Source organism: Schistocerca nitens, chromosome 9 (assembly GCF_023898315.1).
Source record: "Schistocerca nitens isolate TAMUIC-IGC-003100 chromosome 9, iqSchNite1.1, whole genome shotgun sequence".
NCBI classification, from domain to species: Eukaryota; Metazoa; Arthropoda; class Insecta; order Orthoptera; family Acrididae; genus Schistocerca; species Schistocerca nitens.
The window spans coordinates 347,584,672-347,601,399 of record NC_064622.1 but is presented as its reverse complement, the minus strand read 5'-3'; the positions used below and the strand labels follow the sequence as shown (position 1 = coordinate 347,601,399).

Below are 16,728 nucleotides of genomic sequence, written 5' to 3'. Positions count from 1 at the left end.
GCACACTCCGCTGCAGAGTGACAATCTCATTCTGGAAACATCCCCCAGGCTGTGGCTAAGCCATGTCTCCACAATATCCTTTCTTTCAGGAGTGCTAGTTCTGCAAGGTTCGCAGGAGAGCTTCTGTAAAGTTTGGAAGGTAGGAGACGAGATACTGGCAGAAGTAAAGCTGGGAGGATGGGGCGAGAGTCGTGCTTGGGTAGCTCAGTTGGTAGAGCACTTTCCCGCAAAAGGCAAAGGTCCCAAGTTCGAGTCTCGGTCTGGCACACAGTTTTAATCTGCCAGGAAGATTCATAACAGCACACACTCTGCTGCAGAGTGAAAATCTCATTCTAAAAGCTGAAATGCTTCACTCCATTATCAAATGTTCCTTTATAAAGGAAAATCCAGGAGAAATGCCCCAATTTAATCCCCATACCACTGAAAAGATGAGTGAAATGAGTATTACTGTCAGCGGTGTTGAGAAACAGCTGAAATCGTTAAAACTGAGCAAAGCTCGAGGACCTGATGGAATGCCTGTCAGATCCTATACTGAATTTGCGGCTGATTTAGCCCCTCTTCTAACTATAACCTACTGTAGATCCCTCAAACAAAAAACTGTGACCAGTTCTTGGAAAAAGGCACAGGTCACACCCATCTACAAGAAGGGTAGTACAAGTGATTCACAAAACTAGCATCCAGTATCCTTGACATCTGTTTGTTGTAGGATCTTAGTACATATTCTGAGCTTGGGTTAGTTCACATCTATCTTCAAGAGTCTTCAATTTCTGTGCCCTCAGTTTCTCTGTGACACTGCTCCCACGGATTAAACAAACCCGTGACCATTCATGCTGCCCTTCTCTGTATGTCTTCAACACCCCCTGTTAGTCCTATCTGATACGGGTCTCACACACTTGAGCAGTATTCTAGGATGTATCTTGAACAGAACGACTTCCTCAATGCCAGCCAGCACGGATTTTGAAAATATCGATCACGTGAAACCCACCTCGAACTTTTCTCACAACATACTGAAAGCTTTCGATCAAGGCAACAAGGTAGATGCAATATTTCTTGATTTCCGGAAAGCATTTAACTCAGTACCACACCTACACTTATTGTCAAAAGTATAGTCATATGGGGTATCAACTGAAATTTGGGACTGGATTGAGAACATTTTGGTAGGGAGGACGCAACATGTTATCTTGGATAGAAAGTCACCATCAGATGTAGAAGTAACTTTGGGTGTTCCCCAAGGAAGTGCGTTGGGACCCTTGCTGTTCATGTTGTATCTTAATGACCTTGCAGACAATATTAATACACTCCTGGAAATGGAAAAAAGAACACATTGACACCGGTGTGTCAGACCCACCATACTTGCTCCGGACACTGCGAGAGGGCTGTACAAGCAATGATCACACGCACGGCACAGCGGACACACCAGGAACCGCGGTGTTGGCCGTCGAATGGCGCTAGCTGCGCAGCATTTGTGCACCGCCGCCGTCAGTGTCAGCCAGTTTGCCGTGGCATACGGAGCTCCATCGCAGTCTTTAACACTGGTAGCATGCCGCGACAGCGTGGACGTGAACCGTATGTGCAGTTGACGGACTTTGAGCGAGGGCGTATAGTGGGCATGCGGGAGGCCGGGTGGACGTACCGCCGAATTGCTCAACACGTGGGGCGTGAGGTCTCCACAGTACATCGATGTTGTTGCCAGTGGTCGGCGGAAGGTGCACGTGCCCGGCGACCTGGGACCGGACCGCAGCGACGCACGGATGCACGCCAAGACCGTAGGATCCTACGCAGTGCCGTAGGGGACCGCACCGCCACTTCCCAGCAAATTAGGGACACTGTTGCTCCTGGGGTGTCGGCGAGGACCATTCGCAACCGTCTCCATGAAGCTGGGCTACGGTCCCGCACACCGTTAGGCCGTCTTCCGCTCACGCCCCAACATCGTGCAGCCCGCCTCCAGTGGTGTCGCGACAGGCGTGAATGGAGGGACGAATGGAGACGTGTCGTCTTCAGCGATGAGAGTCGCTTCTGCCTTGGTGCCAATGATGGTCATATGCGTGTTTGGCGCCGTGCACGTGAGCGCCACAATCAGGACTGCATACGACCGAGGCACACAGGGCCAACACCCGGCATCATGGTGTGGGGAGCGATCTCCTACACTGGCCGTACACCTTTGGTGATCGTCGAGGGGACACTGAATAGTGCACGGTACATCCAAACCGTCATCGAACCCATCGTTCTACCATTCCTAGACCGGCAAGGGAACTTGCTGTTCCAACAGGACAATGCACGTCCGCATGTATCCCGTGCCACCCAACGTGCTCTAGAAGGTGTAAGTCAACTACCCTGGCCAGCAAGATCTCCGGATCTGTCCCCCATTGAGCATGTTTGGGACTGGATGAAGCGTCGTCTCACGCGGTCTGCACGTCCAGCACGAACGCTGGTCGAACTGAGGCGCCAGGTGGAAATGGCACGGCAAGCCGTTCCACAGGACTACATCCAGCATCTCTACGATCGTCTCCATGGGAGAATAGCAGCCTGCATTGCTGCGAAAGGTGGATATACACTGTACTAGTGCCGACATTGTGCATGCTCTGTTGCCTGTGTCTATGTGCCTGTGGTTCTGTCAGTGTGATCATGTGATGTATCTGACCCCAGGAATGTGTCAATAAAGTTTCCCCTTCCTGGGACAATGAATTCACGGTGTTCTTATTTCAATTTCCAGGAGTGTAGTAAAATCAGGCATTTTGCAGATAACACAGTTATCTATAATGAAGTACTATCTGAATGAAGCTGCATATATATTCAGTCAGATCTTGATAAGATTTCAAAATGGTGCAGAGATTGGCAACTTGCTTTAAATGTTCAGAAAGGTAAAATTTTGCTCTTTGCAAAATGAAAAATGTAGTATCCTATGACTACAATATCAATGAGTCACTGCTGGAATCAGCAAACTCATACAAATACCTGGATGTAACACTTTGTAGGGATATGAAATGGAGTGATCATACAGGTTCATTGTGGGTAAAGCAGGTGGTAGACTTCAGTTGATTGGCAAAATACTAGGAAAGTGCAATCAATCTGCAAAGGAGTTTGCTTACAAATCACTCATGTTAATGGTTCTAGAATATTCCTTAAGTGTGTGGGACCTGTATCTTAATCCATGGGAGAGTGTCACAGAGAAACTGAAGGCACAGAAATGGAAGACTCTTGAAGATAGACATAAACTATCCAGAGAAGGTCTATTAACAAAGTTTCAAGAACCAGCTTTGAATGATTACTTTAGGAATATACTATAAGACCCTATGTATCGCTCACATAGCAACTGTGAAGATAAGATTACAATAATTACTGCATGCACAGAGGCATTCAAACAATCATTATTTCCATGCTCCATACATGAATGGAACTGGAAGAAACCCTAATAACTGGTACAATGGGGAGTACTCTTTGCCATACACCTCACAGTACTTTGCAGAGTATAGAAGTAGATGTAGAAGCAGAATACTGATATTTGTGGAGTCCACACGATATCAGAAACTTTGTCACAAGTTCCAGAATGATCTTTTACAATAGCATCCCATCACAGATTTTACATTTCATTTATTAATGTGTGAATCCAGGATGGATTGTAATAATTAAGTAATTAACTGTTATTTACTAATGTGTCAAAGTTTTCTGGTTCTAAACCACTGTTTATGCCACATAACCAAAGTGACTACTGTGTTACTGTACCATGGCATACTGCTAACTCACTGTGAGCGTATTCAGAAGCACAGCAGAACTTGGATGAGTTTTGCCATGTAAAGTTTCACTGATAATGTCTGACCTATGAGCCCCACAGACTCATGCAGGTTTAACTTCAAGACAATGTTACTTAAAAGATAGTACACTTCAGAGGAGACAAAGCACTATCTTTTTCTTCCATAAGCCTTCAACCGCAACTAAAACACTACTATTATGTAATGAAACTGTTAGTCTCACAATCATGTGCATTATTTATAAAATGATCCTTGTAAATGTCGTCTAACAGTGTCACAGAGAAACAACTCAATTTACCATGCAAATTTTTCATAAAGTCACCGTGCTCCGCCACAAGAGCCTCCACATATTGTAGCACCACAGCTAGCAAGCTACGAATGAGGTTCAAAAAACAGCAATTTCAATTGCTCATACCACAGTGCACAGTTCACTAAATTAAGTCTACTAAATGAGCTTGTCTAACAATCTAATAATAATTGAAATAGTTTCCCACAGACCTTTTTACAGTCATATCTCATATATATTTGTCCATTTCCTGCCTTCATTTCACTCATTTATTTCATGTTTTTCCATTCAGAATTTACCTTCCAGGTTTATCTTCAGTATCCTCCTACAGTGTCTACCACAATGATCACTCCATGAAGTCATTTACATTCCATGTCTCTCCTTACAGCTACATCTCATTACAAACTGACCACATCTTCATCCCCACATTCAGATTTAAAATGTGTCAGTATTCCTATCTGTAACTCAATCCCCTTCATGATATTCCTGGAATGCTATGCTACCTAACTCACAGAACCCCCCCCCTCCCCCCCCCCCTGCCCCCTGAAATGCATTCTTCCTTTCAATACAGTTAAGTCTTCAGATTCCACCAATCCCTATCTGCCAAACTCAGTATTACAAAAGCAGATTTCCAGACATCTCTGAACTGACTGTTTCCTCCATAGCTCACTCATATCATGCAAACACAGTTACCTACATCCTATCTTCCAAACCGAAGTCCTTGCTCTCCAGACCAAATATGAGTACTATCAACAACAGTTATCCAGCCTGTTGTCTTTCAACTCCCACATCAGAATACCACCACCCAACAAGACTTATCCTACCCTCAGTGTCTCCCTTTTAATCATCTCATAGGTGTCCAGGGACCCTGCTGACTTCTTCCATGTCTTCTTAAAATTAAATCTGTAAGATCTGCAGGAGGGTACAGATTGTTGCATTACCAAAGCTTGGGAATAACAGAACAGATTCAACAACCTTCAGGCCTATTTCCCTATGTCAACTTCTTAAAGTATTACAAAGAAGGAACCTTAGCCACATTTCAGTCTATGAAGATCAAGTTATTAGTAGAGAACAAGCAGGTTTTTGCCACGGCAAGTCATGCTGTGGTCAAATCCTGACCCTCTTGCAACATAAAGAAGATGGTTTTCACTGATCTCAAAGCAACCTAAGAAGCTGATAACAAAAGTATACAATACAGTGAATGAGTTTAGACTGGCACAATTCTTCCAGTGCTTATTACATAAATGGATGATTCTTTGTTCCCCTACAAATAAAAATGAGTCATGTAAATGGCCTCCTCCAAGGAAGTGTTCTCACCCTACTGCTGTTTAATGCATAAACCAATGACCAGACTGTTAAACCAGACACTCATTCCTTTATCTACACAGATGATAGAGCTGTCACCTTTCAGGACAAAACTTTCAAAGGAATGGAAAAGAAAAACTAGTGGCAGCACTCAAGAACTTAGATGTTTCTTACAGTAATAATCATCTAAACCCCAACCCTGAAAAAAACAAAAATCTGTGCTATCCATCTGTGCAGCAGAAAGACAAAGAAAGAACTTAATGTAACATGGAACGGATATCAGCACTCACACTGCACTAACACAAAATATCTGATAGTCAAGGTCACCCATACGGAATGCCATGTAAATAGGAAAGGAAGTGACTACCATATTTACTCGAATCTAAGCCGCACCTGAAAAATGAGACTCAAAATCAAGAAAAAAAAAATTATCCGAATCTAAGCCGCACCTGAAATTTGAGACTCGAAGTTCAAGAGGAGAGAAAAGTTTTAGGCCGCACCTCCAAATCAAAACAAAGTTGGTCCATTTTAATATGAGAGACAATTTAGGTCGAATGAATGACGATACAACTACAGTAGTTTGGTTCGAGTCGTAAGCTTAGCAGTTAAGCTTTACAAGTTAGCCATTGCTATGTGTCAGGCGCTCCATCCGTATTGATACGGGTACCCTTCCTTTTTCACGTGCTTCGTCTGGTTTGAATTGATTGCTTATTTTTCTTTGATCTGATAAGTGCCATTTTCTTTGTTATAGGTGTTTACGTCACTCTAAGCTGAAAATGCATTACTGTACAGTGTGATGCATTGTTTGTCGCATTCTGGTAGTGCGTGTTCACGGCCTGTCGCCGCTCGTGGCATGGTTTGCTTTTCTGTGCGCTACCGCAGCCCACAATTAAAAAAAAAAATTAGGAATTGTCTCATTAGCGAAACAATGGCAAGAGACTGCTGTTTGTTGTTACTTACACTGCTGCTTTCTTTGATAATGATCAACAAGAACCAAATAATAGACTGCGTATGATAGATGTTCTGAACGAGAGTTTAGCGAAAATTTTTCCCCGTTTGAAAATCTTTGCAGACGCCGCTTTAGTACATTACATTGCATTCTGCACAGAAATTAGTCATCTTAGATTTAAAAATCTAGTCAATTGCCGTGCTTAATTTCTGACTGTATCACTATTAGCCATAAGAATAATACGAATATAAACATGACATGACATGATATGTATATTCTTCCGCGTTTGCTGTTGTCTCACTCTAGTTTCGTAGTTTATTAGGCAGATAGGATTTAAATGAGATAGCAGCAAACACGAAAGAATACATCGCAAAATGTTTATATTCGTATTATTCTTATGGTGAAGAGAATACTGCATGTGATTCACAATTCATAAAAGTTCCTATTAGCAACCATCTCTTCTCACAGGTAGGAAAAAATTCAGAACATAGTTAGCCATATTGACAAAAACCCCAAACAGTCTTGCCAGTCAGATTTTCATAGTACAATGAAATGATGCTACTTTCGAAGATCAACAATACGGAATTTGTATTCACTTCGTTGTTTCGTTGGATAATGTATGAAAATGCAGTGGTCGAAACTCGGGGCGGAGAAAAAAGCTTGTCTTCCACCCTTTTGAGGTTTTGGCGCCAGTATTTATCTTTGTGCCTGCAAAGCAAGCCTGTGTAGCGCTACATATTTTCGACGGCAGAAGTTAGTTGTGGCGGCACCTACCATCATTTTTCAGAACTTCCGCTTACTTTGCACTTGATTCTAAGCCACAGGAGGTTTTTTGGATTACAAAAACCGGAAAAAAAGTGTGGCTTAGATTCAAGTAAATACGGTAGTAATGGTACAGGGTACCATCCACCAAGCACCATATGATGGCTTCTTGGAGTATGTATGTAGATGTAGAAAATAGGCACCCAGAACAATATAATACGAAAGCTGACAAAACAGATGGGGAATGCAAACCACAGTCCTTTGTACATCTGTTTAGCCTGTGTGTCCTCCCGTCACAGAGTAAGCAGCTCGAGGAAACTCCACTCACGTAAAACAAATAAGAGTGGCAGTGAATGAGATAGGACATGTTATTACAAGATGTCTTTGCCCTATCCCTGTAAACCAGTTCTATCAACTTATGGGTATAGCTGTCCCAGATGTAAGGGGAAAAATGGTTGCACAGATTGAAACACAAAAGCGAGAGACAGATCGCAGACACCTTATGTTTGAAAATGTTCCTCAGCCACTGTGACTGGAAAAAAAAAAAGAGCTATTTACACTCAACCAAAGCAACCCCATTACCATCTAGTAAACACAGTATAAAACTGTGGTGTTACTCATCTCCAAGAGGCCCATGGAACAAACAGAAGTAGGAATTTTCTGGTGGTTTTGGACACCTTTATACAACTTGGGAACTTCTGAATCACCCTAAGGATGGGGGTATCTTGCTGTGAAGATAATCTGAAAAAGTGAAGCTAGAATAGAACTCATGAATTCTGTGAATGCCACAAACTACAATATCCATACTGCGTGCTAATCTGCAGACAGCTGGGTGAAGCATGTATCTTAGACAACTTTTTAGTAAGAGCAAACAACAAGGATATTCAGGCTGCTATTTTCTGGATTAATTTTGGAATTGGAACATCTGTAAATCTTTGTAGATACTATTTAATATGATTTTAATGTGTTGACTCAGTTATGTTAACTAAGTTTGTTTTGTCTAATTGATGGAACCATTTTAATCGCCGCAGATTGTCAATCTTACATATAAATTACATTAATGGCCAGTTTCAGCCTTAGGCCATTATCAAATGTATGCAATATAATACCACAAGTACACTAAGTAAGTAAACATATTAGTGGATAACACTATGTTTGCATATTACAATAACTACTGTTTAAATTACTTACATATTTCTCATTTCAAGGTGAAATATTTTTGCAAAAAGATGGTCAAGCAATGGGAAGCTGTCTTGCTGGTATACTTGCAACTATCTTCCTTAACCATGTAGACAGAGAGATTTGTTTTTAAGAAATATAAGTGGAGCATGAATAAAATTATACTTTACTGGTGATACACAGATGACATATTGATCCAACAGAAGCATCAAAGATAAAATTGCACACACCAACAGCTAAACAACATGCACAAGAATTTGAAATTTACCATGGAATTAAGAATCGGGAAAGAGTATCAGCTTCCTTGATTTAAAAATAGCAAATACCAATTTGGTACACAAATCTGGAGTTTATCGAAAGTCTAGTTAGCAGCAGCTTTCGTCATCCAACTGCTCACAAAATAGAATTCTCCCATTCCATGGCGCATCGCAATTATGAGCCTTCCATTAGAAAAACAAGAAATTGATAAAGAACTAAGAATATTAGAAGCCATGGCTAAAAATAATTGTTACAATCCAAACATGATTAAAGAAATATACCAGAAGAAGATGAAAGTGAAGCAGTTATCAAAAAATGACGAAATCATTAATTTCTGTACTGACAACATGCTGGGCAACACTACACATCACTAAACACAGGAAGAGCTGCTTTTCAATAAATCAGGAATTTACAAAATACATTGCAGAGATTGCGATAAATTTTACATTGGCCAAATCAGGAAAACTTAAGCACACAGTTTAAAGAATATATCAAACAGAGCGAAAGTAATCCATCCATGTTTAGTATACATGAGAGAGAAAACAACCACTCTACATTAGACACAAACAAAACATAAAAATTTTCGCACAGAGCAGATAAGGTAAAAACCATGGATATCTTGGAAGAGATTGAGGTATATGACAACTTTATAAAGCAGTCAATAAAAATGTTAAATGAGCAGAAGACTTACATAACAGAATATTTTTTGACAATTTTCACTGTATTTTATGAGCTATGTGAATTGGGTTTACGAATGACTGATCTTATTGCAATAAAATCTGGTTGGTGGTTGCAGAGTAGTTATTATATCCCTGTATAGAAGTGGATCTGTAATTTTACTAATGACAATAATTCTTAACTTTAATACATTATTTTAGGAAAACAAACACATGAAACCACTTCAGTGAAAAAATATTGCCAAATAGGTACTTATTTTCGTACAACAATGACAAATGTAAATCATTTTAGTATTTGTCTGTATTGTAAACAATTTTATAGTATTGTGAATAATTTTGTAAGTTCATAGATCAATGTGACATTGAACTGTGATCAAATGTAAGGACAGTTTACTACAGTAGTGAAGAACAGTAATGTTGTGCCACTTGTGTAATGACAACAAGCACAGATGCTATTACAGTAATGGTATATAAAACTACGACCACTTTTTAAAAGATGTAATAAGACTATGCAATATCACTGCAGCAATAATGAACATCAAACTATTGCTATAATGATTATAAGTATTGTCAAAGTAAATAATGCCAGAAGTTTGATAAGAATTAATGACTTGTACTCAAGACTGTGATCACATGATTGCAGCTTCTCTGACGACAACTTTCTCTCTGCAAAATGACAGCTCTTGGCATGCTCTTTGGTTGATGCATGTTCCCTGTGATTTGCAATGGTTATGTATATGTATGAGAGTGGAAAAGTACATGGTATGCTGCTAAATGAATGTGCAAGGGCCAGTAAGCTACCTGTCAAGGAGGTTTGTGCCTACATGGCGTGCTGTGAAAGTTGTTGTAAGCTGTTGGGTATGTGCAGGACTATATCTGTAACATTCAAGATGATTATGAGTCGAAACATGTCTGACCCCACATTACATGCAACAAACATTGTTAAATGTGACACACACATCACCAATATCCTGTAAGTAATTTAAACAGCAATTGTAACATAAAATTGTAATGTTGTCCACTAATACGTCCTACCTATTTACTGCACTTGTGGCATTATATTGCAGACATTTGATAATAGTAATGTAATTTATATGCTTGGTGCTTTTAAAGCTGATAGTCTAAGGAGGTTAAAGTGGCTTCACCATTTACACTGTGTATCTGTATGTGAATAAATTAGATTTGCTTTAGAACAGCAAATTTTAATTTTATTTAATAACGATATTGTTCCTATTGTATGATGTCTTGGACAAGAATATATAAATAAATCTGCTACATTTCCTAAAACTTCCTCCCAGCATATCACAATAATACAGTTCAAATAAACCCAGAGTAGTGTTGCTGACTTATCCAACAAGAACCTTAATCACATTGAAGTTACAGTCCTTTTAAAAGATCTCACTTTCAATGCCACACCCACATTCAACTGTGCTCGAGTAGTCACAGCTTCTACTCTTCTTCACTCAGTACCTACAGTGGAAACACTTTTTGTCACCAGCATCGCTGACCGAAACAAACTAAAAGCTAACACTGAACATTGCCTCTGACACTTCACACCACTGTACAACTGTGGCCCTCAGCAGTCACCCAAAATCTTAAAACAGATGCTGATTTGACCATCTCCTCTGGAGATAAAAGTAGCACCCCTCTTGTGACGATAAACAATGGTGACCTATGAGAAACTGTCTGCCTCTCCATCTATAAGTCTTGATGATGATGATTATGGGTTTAAAAAGTGACATAGTGATCCCATACCAGAAATCCAGCAAACTTCAAATACCCACTCAAATCTCTAGACCTATCCCAGAACCTCTCCCCAAATCCATCTTCCCCCTAACTCAACTATCCATTGTACACCCACATTCTATAGACTTTCCAAAATTGATGAACCGAATCACCCCCCCCCCCCCCCCCCACACACACACACACACAGTAGCTGGCTACTGTGTTCTAGCACTTGGAAACTTGGTTCTACTTGACCAACACGTTCAAGGCACTGCTCGTAGCCTAACTTTCTACATCAAAGACACAGGCCACTTCTTTCTTCTCCACCATCTCCACCCCCATTAGCACCTGGATATCTGCTTATCATTGTTGACATCACCTCTCTTTACACTAACATCCTCCATGCCCATGGCCTTGCTACCACCGAGCACTGCTTTCTCCAATGTCCTACTGACATCAAATAGACTTTCTCATTCTTTAAAGATATGAGCAATTAATTTCTTACCCAAAACTACTTACCATTAAAGGGGGAAATGTGGTATGGCCATAGGCACCCACAATGTACCCTCCTTTTCCAAACTCTTTATGACCCATCTAGGGGAGAACTTCAGCACAATGAGAAATCATAAATTCCTAGAGGAGCTCAAGTTCAATGACTATACCTTCATGATGTGAACTGGGGAGACCAAGATGCTCTATCCTCATTTCTCCACAGCCTTAACACCTTCTACTCTCTTTCATCCTGACCTTTTTAGTTCAACTTGCTATCTTCTTAAAGGCTGAACTAAACCTCTCTGATGGCTCGATATAAAACCCTCCAACCTTGGCTGTACTTCCACTTCAATAGCTTCTATCCCTTCCACACTCAAGAAGATGGTGTATCCATATTGATTAGCAATCCCTTTGCCAGTATGCAGTACCTCTCCCCATATTACCCAATAACACCTTGGACTGGAACAACATAACACCACATCATCTGTCAGATTTTTGCTTATATTGCACAGATATGACTAATGTCTCCTCCTTATGTCGTGCATGCCCCTATCTCTTGCCATATGGGTCACAGCCTCGAGGAAGGAACAAATGAAAGATCTGTTCTATGCATCTACCCAGCACATTGTATTCCCATCCTACCACTAGCACATCCTATACTATCAGAAGCAGGGACACTTGTGACAGCAGTCATATTATACACCAGCTTTGCTGAACTTATTCACAGCCTTTCACATGGGCACAGTGACCAATCAGGTATTCACCCGCCATTGAGTGACAGAATACATTGTTGAGCACAACATGCTCTATGGAAATAGCTATTCTAGATTCTTCCACCCTAAAAATACCAGCTTCTCTGACTGTAAACACACAAATTGTTCTTACAATATATCCTTTGTATCAACAATACCATGTAACTGTGTGTGTGTGTGTATTTTAGTAATCAGAAATGAAACAAGTACGAGTCTAATGTTGTGGGCTGCATCCTTTAAAAATCAAGGTGCTGCTTTTACATCAACGCTAATGGCTTCCTTCGTTTCTACTGTAGCTCTGTGAGTATGAAGCTTCTGAGAACTGTGGCACTACGGTCACTTCATACTTGTTGAATTATTCTCTCTTACTGAAGCATACAGGAACGTAACAATAGTTGTGACTCACTGCTAGTAGAGATGATGAGCGCATGAACTCACTGCTGAGAAGTAGCACTGACAAAGCAAAATGACCGACTGTCGACATCAGATGGCCTTTAGCAATGCTATGGTTTGTGAGACTGTGGAGGACGTACGACGAAAATTAATGAATGTAGTGTACAAAGTGCAGCTGTGTTATGTTAGAGGAGGAGTGATATCTGGAATAAGTTTCATGCTAAAGTTCACATTTCAGATGAAAAACATACAAATTTCGTCCTATACAAACAAAATGGTTGTATTGTCATTTATTCCACCTCTACTATGAGAAAACATATGGGCAGCATCAAACAAAAATTGGCCACAGAGCAACATCACTGTTGTATGGGTTTGACCAAAAAGTGAGCTATTTCTGTATTCTCTTACAGTGAGATGTGTAGCTTATCATTTGTTTCTGTAAAATTTTCGAAGACTTTACAGGTTTAAACACCCCCTCCCCCCCAACCACGCACGCACACATGCACCCCCCCCCCACCCCCACACACACAAAGGTTTAACTTATGCAAGCTTTCAGAGTCAATGACTCACTCTTCTGGCAGAAGGGTTGAAGGGAAAGGAAGAGGGGTGAAGGAAAAGGACTGGAGAGGTGTAAGAAAAGGGGTAGATCTAGGGAAAGTCACCCAAAACTGTGGGTCAGGGCAGACTTACTGCATGGGATGGGAAGGAAAGACTGATTGTTGAAGACTGCATAAGACAAGATTTGAGAACCTGAGGCCTTAAAGGTGGAAGAAAGGGTAATATGCATGACGGAGGTTACTACTTAAACATCATGCACGAGTTAATAAGACTGAAAAGCTAAGTGCATCGTACATAACAGAGGTGGGAGGGAGTAAGACAATGAAAGATGTAGAAAACTAAAATTGAGTGAAGAAAAGAGTAGTTACTATGGAGATATGCTGAGACAGAAGAAATTAATGTAAATTAAGGCCAGGTGGGTCGTGAGAACCAAGGACATGCCGTAGCCCTAGTTCCCATATGCGGAGTTCTGAGAAACTGGTGTCTGGGGTAAGAATCTAGATGGTGCATATGGTGAATCAGGCACTGAGGTTACGGTTGTCATGTTGTAGAGCATGCTCTTCAATAGGATATTGTGTGTTGCCAGTATACACCCTCTGCCTATGCCCATTCATTCTTAGGCTGCGTTCACACTGGTGGCCGGGCCGGGCCAGGATGACGCGTACTGGCTCGGCTCGTGCGTAGCCAGCTCAGGCCGACGTGTAGTGCATTCACATTGCGCGCCGCGCCGAGCCGGGACGGCGAAATGGGGGAAAATCCACTTCTCTGATTTTCACGTTTTAAAAATTCTTAGTGGTATATAAGCCTTCGCCACATCGTTTTATGAACCTATTTTTTCCTTAAAAGCGTTACTTAAGTCGTGAAAAAAGGAAAAGTCTACTTTTCGTTCCACGTGATTTCTTAGTTTCGTAGCACTTCCCAACCGATTTTGAAGAAAGTATGCGGCTAAAAAATCTGATTTTTGTACACGTGGTAGTGTAACATCTTAGCTTCGTATTGAATCATATATCTTTCCATATTTCTTAACAGTCATTGTGAAATGATGCTATTTGTCAACGTTGTGCACTTGATTTAAAAATCTTGTAGTGAAAAAGTTCTGTAGTGGGTAGCTTACTGTTAGATCCGTTTAGACCATACATTGTTAGGAATGAAACGTAGCTAAAAGTACCAAAAAGTTTTTGAAATGATAATGATACTGATATCTGTCTCTGGTCACAAGTAATGCAAGCTATTCAGTGGCGTCAGTGCCGTGTCCGCGAGCCATGGAGTTCGCGCGGTTACAGCTTGGTTTAGTGTAGTCATATAATGCAGAACAGAAAAAAACAAATTACTAGTGATCAGCGCAGACCTAGTGTCGGTCCCTCGTATTATTTTAATGGTCTCATTGTCTAGATAAATCCAAATGTATAAGAATTTTTCCCTCGTCTACTGGACAATGATCTGCTATGCTTTTATAATTGGCCACACGTTGCATCACAAAAGACAAACAATTATTTCTCATCAACTTCCTACAATTAGTATAATGTACATTTCATATTTCAAACTAAAAGATAAGAGTATATTAATCTAAGATGAGATCCCGCTCCTGATGCATTGTAATAAAAGCTTGCAACATTCTACATGATTTCTTTCTAGTTGCATATAATAAACAGCAGATGTTTAAAAAATATAAATACATTTATAGATGTTTCTATGTCTAAGTTTGACTAAGGCGCAAAAAGTTCATCTTTTTGTATTATCGCTTTTGCAGTTCACGTAAGTGTAGTACCACAAGCTGTAAATAATTACATTCTTTGGATCGACCCTATCGCCACTTAGAAAGATCTGTGGATAGCTCTTACAAGTAGTCTATTTTAGGAAATGAATGTAATGAAACCAAGGCTGAGTGGGACAGCGTTTCAATCAACGCTTTGCTGAATCATTTGACGACGAAATGATTAAGTTATCGTTTTCTGTAAGGAGCTGCCATTTCGATTTTTCTACTGTAACTGAAAGAAAATGCGCGGATTCAGCATAGCCTCAAGCACAGCAGGAGAGGTAAATGAATTATTGTCGATTGATGTGTTGGATTCTCGTCTAGTTCAAAGCAGTGTAAAGGATGAGATGCGTGTGTCACTGCTTGCTTCTGTGTATTTTTTCCCCTTGGTGGTCTTGTCCCCAGCGGCAAAGGGATCTTAATTCATTAGCAGCTGAAGGTCGAAGATAACACAGGTGCAACCAGAAGTTTTTCACGACTATCCAATTAAAACCATCTTATGTAACAATGATTTCATTGTTATCTTAGTTATGTTTTCACATTATGGTGACTCGTCAAATTTTGAGCACATCGTAATAGGGTGGACATTGACTCTCCCTAAGAATATCGACTGGCATTTAGTAAAGGTTTTTAATTACAATAATAAAGAACGTTCCTGAAAAACTTTTATTTATATTGCAGATTGAGTAATAACATGTATCACTATTAAAGAACATTTCAGGCAACAATTACAAAACGGAATACAGTTTCACATTAATATAATACAAAAAGCAAAGTTGTCTGTAATGAAGAAGTAAGTTGAATTTGCGCAGTCATTGTTTTGAAGAACCTGGCACTGCACTCACTGCCTCCAATTCATTATAAACAAGCTCTTGTATTTTAAGTTTCACAAACATTTGCCGCTGAACTGGAAGGGAGTTTATTGCACTCATGAGACTCATCAGGGAATGACACGGTAGTTTGCAGTAGAACTTTGTACAGCATTCACTACCTCCAATTAATTGTAGTCATGCTTTTGTATTTTAAATTTCACAAACGCTTACCTCTGAGGGGAAGAGTGTTTATGGGACTCCCAAGAATCATTAGGAAGTAATTAGCTTCATCTTTTTGGGTAATGTCTTGCTGTGCCTTCAACGAAGAATCGCAGAAATACTCCTTCAGAATTTTCCAACTTTTTTCTTCTTTTTTCTTCAAGATGCAGTGCTTGGCAGTGATGATGGTTCATCATGTGGAACCACTGATGACCTCACAGAATTCTTTTCATTACCTTGTAAGATAGACAGATTGATAGGCGAAGAGTTTTGAGATAATGCCCTTTGACTCAGTGGTTCTATTTCCACTGATAATAGCTCTTGGAACTTAGGAAAATCATATGACAGAACAAAGCCCGAGTGGAATTGCATTTTAATATACTATTCCCTGGATCACATGACCTTATTTTGCCAAGTTATACAAGTTACTCTGTAACTGTCTCTCAGGTCTTTGCATTCCGATTTCATTATTTTAATTGAAAGAATATAGAGGGGTGCAAGAAAATGTCTCTTTAATTATTTATTGTTGTATAACTGTGAAATGACATGGACTAAGTAAATATCTACTGTGCAAACAAAACTGTAAAAACTTTGCCCAACACCACACTTGAGTAACACATTTTACGATTTTTTTTTCTCAGGTATCTGTCCACTGGCATCTCCTTTCATGCACTAGCATCGTCATTCCGATTAGGAGTGTCCACTGTATCAGTGGTGGTGAAAGACGTTTGTATGGCCATATGGGAGTCACTTGCTCCCATTCATTTACCAATGCCAACTGTTTCTCGATTTAAAGAAATTGCCAGTTAAATGCATACGAGATGGGGATTTCCAAACTGTGTTGGGTGTATAGACG

At 40.3% G+C, this 16,728-nt stretch overlaps 2 protein-coding genes across 2 annotated transcripts in view; one reads left to right on the top strand and one right to left on the bottom strand.

The window, feature by feature from the left end:
- LOC126203065 (39S ribosomal protein L44, mitochondrial) overlaps window positions 1-16,728 on the top strand; it is a 644,782-nt gene that overhangs the window by 10,395 nt on the left and 617,659 nt on the right. The gene's annotated exons all lie outside the window — the stretch shown is intronic.
- LOC126203061 (conserved oligomeric Golgi complex subunit 5) overlaps window positions 1-16,728 on the bottom strand; it is a 141,202-nt gene that overhangs the window by 56,664 nt on the left and 67,810 nt on the right. The window lies entirely within an intron of this gene.